The sequence below is a fragment of the Colobus angolensis genome, unplaced genomic scaffold (genome assembly GCF_000951035.1).
Source record: "Colobus angolensis palliatus isolate OR3802 unplaced genomic scaffold, Cang.pa_1.0 Scaffold142, whole genome shotgun sequence".
Taxonomy (NCBI): domain Eukaryota; kingdom Metazoa; phylum Chordata; class Mammalia; order Primates; family Cercopithecidae; genus Colobus; species Colobus angolensis.
The window spans coordinates 2023033-2031673 of NW_012114511.1; the positions used below are offsets into that span (position 1 = coordinate 2023033).

General features: G+C 37.7%; 1 pseudogene; it reads left to right on the top strand.

Annotated features, from left to right (window-relative positions):
* Positions 1-3548: 3548 nt before the first annotated feature.
* Positions 3549-4265, top strand: LOC105506958 (annotated as a pseudogene).
* The last annotated feature ends 4376 nt before the right edge of the window (positions 4266-8641 follow it).

The window sequence follows — 8641 nt, forward strand, 5'->3', positions numbered from 1 at the left end:
TTCTAAAACTTCCAATCCATTTGCTCAGGGGCCTTCTGGCTTGCAATCCTAATTTCTGGGAATACCTTTCCAAAAGGGAAGCAAAATCATACCCTGTTGGAGATTGGCCAGAGGAGACAGTGATGGTTACACAGCAGGCTCCCCACCCAGAAGGGGAGGAGTGGATACTAGCTCTGAGAGCTTACTTCTTGGAAACACCAACGTTTGAGGAAGGAATAGCAGAGACATCACTGGACCACACCACGATTATGGTGCATGCTAAATACAGTCAGCACTATCCCAAGTATACAGATAAGCTCTGATGGGGTAGAAAATGCAGTTACTGCTCTCAAGCAGTGCTTCCTCCTGGGGGATGAAATTATTTGTTCTTTTTGAACCACCAGAGCTGCCTCTGGGTCTGCAAAGAAGGATGACTGGAAGCTGTTCAGAAAGACAACTTAACCTTCCTCCCACTGGGCAACTTCAGTTACCACAAGCTTAGACAGAGAGGTATAAGCTGTCAAACACCACAAAACTAATTCTAAATCTCTGAACCAAGTGAGATTCCCAGCAGCATAAATAGCCAGCCTCATTTTGCTTTCAAATTGTTTATAAAAGGACAGACAAATCTTTCTCTCCCCCTACTCATGCATAGAGGAGAAAGATAAAACTGGATTTGCCACCAACTGTGCCAAATCCAACATTTGGTCAGTTCTTTCAAGCACAAGCATTTTTCTGGACACTCAGCTCTGAGAGTGTAATCAAATGAAATTGATTTTGCTTCTGAATGAATCAACTTTATTTTGGGGGGTTAAGTGGACTTGGCCTAGGTCAGCTTTTAGGCTGTATCCATTGGTAGATTTAGAAGGACCACTGAATACATCCATATTTCAGTGTCCATGGAGTGCTGATGTAAGAGGAAAAAGCAAGAAATGCAGGACATGGCTCCATCCTCAAAACCATTGCCACACAATTAAGTGACCTTTTAACATTTTATTTATCCATATACTATCAGGAGAGGCAAATATATGGCAGACTCTAATAAACAGACATAGTGAATAACATCAAACAACCAAACAGAAGGTTTTGGGTCATGAGGAAAAACCAAAAATATCAATGAGGGCAACAGGCTCAGAGGAAAGGGGAAACCTGGGATCCATGTGGAGTTGAAAGGGGGAAAAAACAGGAAGTTGGGCTGTCGAACAAGTCACCCAACAGATATATATGGGCCTTCACTGAGTACGTTCAGAAATTCTTAGCTGATGCTGTACCCTTACACTTACACCTACCACACTCTTCCCAAGGAGAGAGTCAGGGATAGCACAGATTGCCAAATCCTGAAAAAAACATCATCCAAATGGATAAAGACATCTTTCCAAACGTCGGAAGTCCCAAATCACTTCTCTGCAATGTTAAGAAAGATTTACTCTGGAACACAAAAAGGTAGCAACTAATTCCAGCTTTCATATCTGAGCACTATAATTTCTATATTCCCCTGGGAGTTATTCTATCACCATTTTATTTTATTGCTATGTTTGGTTTTACGCTCGGCATGAGAACCTAAGACTTCATGCCACCAAATTCCTTGGTACTGATTCACTATTTTACACCTCAGCTAACCCCTATGGGAAAAGTACTATTGAGATATATCCTCTTTGAGAGAGCTGTGATTTTACTAATCAACACAAAGCCCATTGCTGAACAAAAGACATGTATTTGAGTGTGTTTATTATGCATCCTTGGCATACGTGTAAGATTTTGTATACAATAAGGACTAAGAAAAGTGTTAGTTCATTCAGAAAGTCAGTCAAAAACAGCTATTGATTTCAAACAGTGAGAACAACTGAATGACGTAGAGAATTTAAATGAATTGTTTGAAATTTCATCAATGGGGTGCATTTAATGACAGTGGGAGCATGCGTAAAGGAAACTTAATTATATTTAGCTCACCTTCTTGAAATGGAGGTCTAAAACCAGAATGATGTAATATATATTTTAAGCAGTCGGTAAGAGGAAATATAATTTAAAAAGTGATATTATGCTATTATGCTTAATTCTGATTGGAATACAACAGGGAAAACGTATTTAGATCTAGGTTCCTCATTTTAACAAACATAAATACTCATAGGAAAGTGTCCAGGTTAGTGAGGTATTCAGAAATGGCACCACATGAGGAATGGAGAGGGCATTTACCTAATTTTAATCCTGGGAGGACGGCTTCATGAAAGTAGTATCCTTGAATGACTAAAGAACTGCTTTGTGGCTGCAAACTCATTCTATGTTGTTCTACAAGGGCAGAAACCATGAATAAATGAGCACATAATAGGGTTTCTAAGCTGCTAGAACTGCCCAGTGATGGAATCAATGTGGCAGAAGCAGAACAATATGGGAAATAGTTCAAAGAGTAAGGAACTGAATGAAGAATCATATTGCAGACAAGACCCAAATCTCTACATAAATGGAATAAAAACCAGGGGAACTTTTTTTCCCCATAGAGTTTATTTTTTCAGAACCGTTATAGGTATACAGAAAAATTAAGACCGTATACAGAGTTCTGGTATATCCCACACCCAGTTTCCCTTATTAGCCACTTAACTTTTGTTACAACTAATGAACCAACATTGATACCATATTTTTAATAATTGAAAGTTTATAGTTACTCAGATTTGCTTAGTTTTTCCTTATGTCCTTTTGCTGTCCCAGGATCCTATCCAAGATACTACCTTACACTCACATCATGTCCCTTTAGGATCCTCTTAGCTATGAAAACTTCTCTTGCTTTTCTCATTTTTTATGACCTTGACAGTTTTGAATACTGGTCAGATATTTTGTAGGATGCCTCTCAAATTGGATTTGTCTGTTATCTTTCCTCACAATTAGACTGAGATTGTGGACTATGGGGGGAAACAACAGAGGTAAAGTGCCATTTTCATCACATTTTATCAACATGGTTTCTCACTGTTGATGTTGGCCCTGATCGCCTGGCTATGGGTGTTTTGTTGGGTTTCTTCACTGTAAAGTTACTCTTTCCCTCCCTCCTTCATTTCCATGCTGCACTCTTTGAAAGGAAGTCACTATGAGATGCCTACAATTAAAGAGTACAGATTTATGCTCCCCTTCTTAAGAATGGAATATGGAAACCATCATTCTCAGCAAACACAAAAACAGAAAACCGAACACCACATGTTCTCACTCATAAGTGGAAGTTGAACAATGAGAACACATGGACACAGGGAGGGGAACATCACACACTGGGTGCTGGGGGGTGGGGGACAAGAGGAGGGAGAGCATTAGGAGAAATACGTAGTGTGGGTCGGGTTGATGGGTGCAGCAAACCACCATGGCACATGTATACATATGTTACAAACCTGCACATTCTGCACATGTACCCCAGAACTTAAAGTATAATAATAAAAAATTGTTAAAAAAAATGCTCCCGGAAGTGAGATGCATGGTGGCTATTTTCCCTTCTGTCAGATCTTGATGAATAAAGCAGTCATAATTCATCTCTAGAAAGGTTATTTATACCCTGGCATTTGAAATGCTTTTAATTTAGAATAGTAGTAAAAATGGAAAAAGAAAAAGGAAATAATGATGGAATACCAGACCAAGGGAATTCCTTGGATTTTTCTGAACACTTTAACCAACTTGAATTTTTGGAAACATATGGACACCTTATTCCTACTGGTACTCAAAGTCTTTGGGTAGGTAGTTCTGATGAAGACGAGGAGCAAGATGAAAAAATGAAGAGTGGTATCAGTTGCAAGAAAAAAAAATGGAAAAAGACCCAAGCAAATTGTTTCTTTGGGCTGCTGAAAAAAATCGGCTTACTACAGTGCGGAGACTACTTTCTGAAAAGGTCTCTCATGTGAACACTAGAGATGAAGATGAGTATACGCCTCTTCATCACGCAGCCTACAGTGGACACTTAGACATTGTCCAGGAGCTCATTGCGCAGGGAGCAGATGCTCATGCAATGACTGTGGATGGCTGGACGCCCCTGCACAGTGCTTGTAAGTAGAATAATACAAGTGGCTTCTTTCTTACTGCAGCATGATGCAGATATCAATGCCCAAACAAAAGGCCTCTTGGCCCCCTTGCATCTTGCTGCTGGGAACAGAGACAGCAAGGATACCCTAGAACTCCTCCTGGTGAGTTGTTACATCAAGGCAGGGCTGAAAAACAACTTGGAAGAAACTGCATTTGATATTGCCAGGAGGGCAAGTATCTATCACTACCTCTTTGAAACTGTGGAAGGCTGTACAAATTCTTCACCTCAGTCTTAACAGTTCTAGTAATTTTCTTAAGTTTCTAAGTACCAGTGCCTTCTTTGTGTGAGATGTAAAGTATTCCCATAATCAAAGTTGACATTAAACATCTACTACAAAAATTCAGTGGTTTTCGTTATAATGTTCTTCCAAGTGAATTGCCTGACTTTGATGTCAAAATGTATTTGAAAGTTGTTTGCATACATCAGTAATGATTAAAAAGAATGGAGTATCTACATGATTCACTTGGAATTCTTTTGAAAGGGCCATTTGTTTCTTCTCTATCAGTTATTTATTTAGTCATTTTCAATGTGGACTTATGGATATTTATGTTACACTTTGGGTTATAATCCAATACTCCTATATGTTGTTCAAATTGTTCCAGCTTTGACCACTGGAAGTTCTTGCAGTTGGGTTCTGTGTCCCTCTGTTCCTCTGACATAAACCCATCATTGTAAGTTTCTTTTAATTTTTAAGCACTTCCTTACTTTCTGATATTACAAGATGCTCAAGGCTCATCTTGTTTGTTTCCTGCCCCAATACTGTAATCAGCCATTTCTACAAGGAATCCTGGTTCTTTTTAAAGGTTCCTGTAATTGTATTATAGACCAAGATCTGGATTCTAGGTGTGTTCATTGCTCCTGGGATGCTGTTTTTTCTAGCCCCTCTCCGCTACCAGAACAAGGAAATATATATGTATATAGTAAATTAGGCATATACATTTATCCATAAATATTTCTGTATCTGTATTAAGCTAAATATAAATTCATACTGATGTCTCCAACTGTAATGAGTTACCACATGGACCATTCCATGCTTATCTATAACCCCTTGCTTGTCTGTAGCCTCCCTCTTTAACAGTAAGGAAACTGGCTCCCACGCTTCTACTGTACATTTACTTAATTGCTCAGTTGCAGTATACGTGTGTAACAGTATCTGGATTATTAATCTGTTCCCCATAAGAAACAACTTTATCAAATAGCATACAGTGCTTATTTGAGTCCCTTTTGACTTTAGTCTTATAGACTTTACTTCTAGACTAAAGTTACGTAGGTCATTACCTATTCTACCCCCTTCAGTGCTGTAGTTTTGTATATTTGCGATAACAATCAAAGTCTCTTATCACAGTCTGAATTCCTTCCTGGGATTCCTGGAGCTCCTAATGTTTCTTTCTTTCTTTTATTTTTGGCTACATTAAAGTTCTCTCTTTGTGCTATACAATTCTATAAACTTTGAAAATAATGTCATATATCTAACATTATAGTATCATGCGGAATAGTTGTATTATCCTAAAGAGCTATTGTGCTTCACCTGTTTAACCCTCTACCCCTCCCCTGAACCGTGAATCTGTTTACTACCACTATATAGTTTGTCTTTTTCAGAATATCATGTAATTGGGATCATACAGTGTGTGGTCTTTTCAGACTGACCTCTTTCACTTAGCAATATGCGTTTAAAGTCTATCTGTAGCCTTTTGTGGCTTGATAGCTCATCTCTTTTTAATCAATGAATAAATGTCTATTCACCTATTGAATGACCTCTTTGTGGCTTCCAGTCTTTGTCGATTATGAATAAAGCTGCAGTAAACACTTGCTTGCAAGATTTTCTGTGGCAATAAGTCTTTAAAGGAAGATGATGGCTGAATTATATGGTAAGACTATGTTTAGCTTTGTAAAACATTGACAAACTGTTTTCCAACATGACATTTTTCGTCCCCATCAGCAATGAATGAGAACTCTTGCTGCTTTGCCAGGTTTTCTTTTTGGGGTTGTTTGTTTGCCATTTAAGTAGGTGTGTTGTAGTATCTCATTGGTTTAATGTAAAGTTCCTTGATGACAAATAATTTTGAAATTTTTTCACATGGTTATTTTTTATCTGAATATCTTCTTTGATGATGTGTCTATTCAGATCTTTTGCCCATTTTTAAATTATGTTGTTTGTTTTCCTATTGTTGAGCTTCAAGTGTATTTGCATTTTGGATGTAAGTCCTTTATCACACACATGTTTTGTAAATGTTTTCTCCCAGTCTGTTGCTATCTTTACTTTTTTTTTTTTTTGAGATGGAGTCTCACTCTGTTGCCCAGGCTGGAGTGCAGTTGCGCGATCTCAGCTCACTGCAACCTCTGCCTCCCGGGTTCAAGCAAGTCTCCTGCCTCAGCCTCCAGAGTAGCTGGGACTACAGGCACACTACCAGGCCCAGTTAACTTTTTTTTTTTTTCGGAAGAGACGGGGTTTTACCATGTTGGCCAGGATGGTCTCAATCTCCTGACCTCGTGATCTGCCCACCTTGGCCTCCCAAACTGCTGGGATTACAGGCGTGAGCCACCATGCCTGGCCTTCATTCTTTTAATAGTGTCTTTCACAGAGTAAAAGAGTTTAACTTTTTTGCAACTTATCAAATTTTTTCTTTCATGGATCATGCTTTTTTATTACCTCTAATCACCAAACCCAAGGTCACCTAGATTTTCTTCTGTATTTTCCTCTAGAAGCTGTATAATTTTGCAATTTATATTTAGGTCTACAGTTCATTTATTTAAGTGGTCATTTCTAGATGTTTTTTGAATTTTGACATTCAATTGTTCCATTATCATTTGTTGAAATGGCTATTTTTTTCTCCATTGAATTTCTGCATTTTATATTTGTATATTCCTTCTTGTACAATGAGAATGAATAGTCTATAAATAGGCATAATGAGAACTCTGGTTCTCAGTATCAATATAGTTACTCATTGCTCAAGTCTACAATACAATGATTAGTGCTTTCAAAGTTACTACACCAATACTACTATCAAAACAAATCTCCTAAATAGAGTTCAAGGTTTCTTTGTTGTTCTTTTTGTCTTTAAAATAAATCTCAGCAATTATATCTAGTGATATATTCAAGAGTTACTTGGACAAATCCTGGTTTTCTTTTCTATGCTTTTGATAGCTGTTTGATATTAACATAGGATTAATAGTCTGTGTTTAAATTTCATTTTAGCTTTCCTCCATCTTTATTAATTTATTTTTATTACTTAGCATATGTGAAACATTAATATGGAATCAAAAGAAAACTACAAAAAGGATATACTTGGAAAAACTCCAATTTCTTCCGTCACTCCTATATTGTATTCCTACCCATTCTTGTACATTACTAATTACTTGTTACAGTAAGGTTTATTTGACCCCTCTAAATCTCATGTTGAAATTTGATTCTCAATGTTGGTGGTGGGCTTAATGGGAAGTGTTTGGGTCATGGGAATAGATCTCTCATGGACAGATTAATATCCTCCCTGGGTAGTGGGGGTGAGGGAGTTCTCAAGCTATTAGTTTCCTCAAGAGCTGATTGTCAAAAAGGGACTGGTATCTCTCCCTGCTCTTTCTTGCTTCCTCTTTCACCACATGATCCCTGCACATTCTGGCTCCCGTTCACCTTCCACCATGAGTAGAAGGAGTCTGAGGACCTCAACAGAAGCAGATGTTGGCGCCATGCTTCTTATACAGCCTGGAGAACCATTAGCCAAACAAATGTCTTTTCTTTATAAATTTCCCAGCCTAGGTATTCCTTTATAGCAGCACAAATGGACTAAGACATTAGGTAACTAATTTTATTGGTTTCTGGTTTATTCTTCCTGTGTTTCTTTTTGCAAAATAGCACACACACACACACACACACACACACACACGCACACTCATATTATTTTTTAAATTCTCTGGATTCTTTAAAAGTATTTAATTGTTTAGAGCAGTTTTGGGCTCACAGCAAAATTGAGAGAATGATACAATGATAGAGAGATTTCCCATATATCCACTGCCCCTACACATGCAACATCCCTCAGTATCAACATCCTCATCAGAGTGGTTTATTTGTTAAAATTGGTGAGCACATTATAATCACTCAAAGTCTATAGTTTGCATTAGGGTCCACTCTTGGTGTTTTACTTTCTATGGTTTTGGACAAGCGTATAATGGTATGTGTCCACCATTATAGTATCTTATGGAGTATTTTCACTGCTCTAACACTTTTACATGCTCTGCCTATTCATCCCCTCCACCTCCAACTCCTGAAAAACACTAATCTTTTTACTGTCTTCATAGTTTTATCTTTTCCAGAATGCCATGTAGTTGGAATCATAAAATACGTAACCTTTTTAGATTGGTTTCTTTAGTGAATATTGTGCATTTAAGGGTCCTCTGTATCTTTTCATGGCTTGATGCTTTTTTTTTTTTTGCATGACTGTTCATAATATTTTATTTATTTATTTATTTCATATTATTATTATACTTTAAGTTCTAGAGTACATGTGCATAACGTGCAGGTTTGTTACATATGTATACTTGTGCCATGTTGGTGTTCTGCACCCATCAATTCGTCAGCACCCATCAATTTGTCATTTATATCAGGTATAACTCCCA